Source organism: Nelumbo lutea, chromosome 1 (genome assembly GCF_056320005.1).
Source record: "Nelumbo lutea isolate HS-2025 chromosome 1, American lotus-T2T, whole genome shotgun sequence".
Classification (NCBI taxonomy): domain Eukaryota; kingdom Viridiplantae; phylum Streptophyta; class Magnoliopsida; order Proteales; family Nelumbonaceae; genus Nelumbo; species Nelumbo lutea.
The window spans coordinates 194,703,965-194,705,612 of NC_142684.1; the positions used below are offsets into that span (position 1 = coordinate 194,703,965).

The 1,648-nt window shown below is 39.9% G+C and overlaps 1 non-coding gene across 1 annotated transcript; it reads left to right on the plus strand.

The window, feature by feature from the left end:
- Window positions 1-533: 533 nt before the first annotated feature.
- LOC148880149 (small nucleolar RNA R71) lies at window positions 534-640 on the plus strand. Its single transcript, XR_016106265.1, has one exon. It is a non-coding gene; the product is annotated as a small nucleolar RNA R71 (small nucleolar RNA).
- Window positions 641-1,648: the final 1,008 nt, after the last annotated feature.

Here is a 1,648-nt window from a genome sequence, read left to right on the forward strand (position 1 = left end):
CCTCCAAATTGGATTTCGGTTCAGGCTGATGATAAGTCTGGTGGAACGGCTTGGAAATATGCTGATTTGGCCAAGATTGGTTTGAATGTCCCCTCCATCCTGGATGAAAAGTATGGTGACTCTAGTAACCCTGCTGTCTTGACGAATTGCTGACATAGTCAACTTGTTCAGTAGATGGTCTGAACTGATTGCCAACTTGGCAGTCTGTACTGATGTGGCCTCCCCCACACAATTCACAATTAAGAGGCTGCATATGCATGGCAGCTATCTGCATTTCATCTATTTTTTTACTGAGTGCTCCTATTTGTGCAGCTAGTGCTGTATAAGTGTCAACATTATGCAAGCCTTGCTGCTTCCTAGTTTGAGTCCTTTCCGAATGCCATTGATAATTGTTGGCTGCCATTTCCTCAATAAGTGCATGGGCAACCTCAGGAGTTTTATTATTTATGGATCCTCCGGCTGCAGCATCTAATATGGTCTTATTTGAGTCAGTAAGACCATTATAGAAAGTCTGCACTTGCAGCCAAATGGGGAGGCCATGGTGAGGAACTCTCCTTAACAGCTCCTTGTATCGTTCCCATGACTCATATAAAGATTCCCCCTCTTGCTGGAAAAAAGTATTGATGTCATTCCTCATTTTAGCAGTTTTAGAAGGGGGAAAATATTTAGAGAGAAAACGGCTGGCCATTTCGTCCCATGTGGCTATAGATCCTGCCGGTAATGAGTTCAACCAAGCTTTGGCTTTATCCTTCAAAGAAAATGGGAATAACCTCAGCCGGATGGCATCATCACTTACCCCATTGTGTTTGAAGGTGTCACAGATTTCCAAGAAGTTAGCAATATGGGCATTCGGATCCTCATGGGCCATACCACAAAACTGAACCATATTTTGTATCATTTGGATTATGGCCGGTTTAATTTCGAAGTTATTGGCAGCAATAGTTGGCCTGATAATGCTGGAGACAGTCCCGGTGAGGGTGGGCTTGGCATAATCCATCATAGTTCTTTGTTCAGCCATTTCTTGTGCTTCTTGTCTGACTTGCTTAGCAGCTCTCAAACGGACACAGAGAGTCCGTTCAATCTCCGGGTCGTAAAGGATCTCTTCCAGTTCAGGTCTGCTTGTCATAAACTGTTAAATTCAAAGCAATAAAAATGCCAATATTCACAAAAGAAAATAAATAACTAATCCTATCACACTGAAAATGTAAAGTGAATTATTGGAATACAAAACCTACATCCTATCATGAATAAATGAAGCCGATTATACTAAAAGCAGATTTAAACCAATCATCTTATTCAAGGTTCCTTTATCTACATCCATCGATTGCAACATCTGAATTCAGACCCAATTTAGATCTGAGTTCAGATCTACAAGTCTTTGGTATTGTTAGTCTAGAGAAATTAATAAATAATAATTCAGATCTGAGCTGGATATCTCATACACACTCATTGGTATACACTACAATATACATCCATTAAGGTTGGAATCAATTCTGTGATGCTTTAGGGCTGAAATCAGATCTGATCTGAAAAAAAAAAATTTAAAAGGATCTGAAATAAACTAAAACCAGTCCTGAGTTAGGCTTGGGTTAAAGATTTTAAACTCTACAATTGAAGCTCAAACCTGTATAGCTGATGCATATCAAAC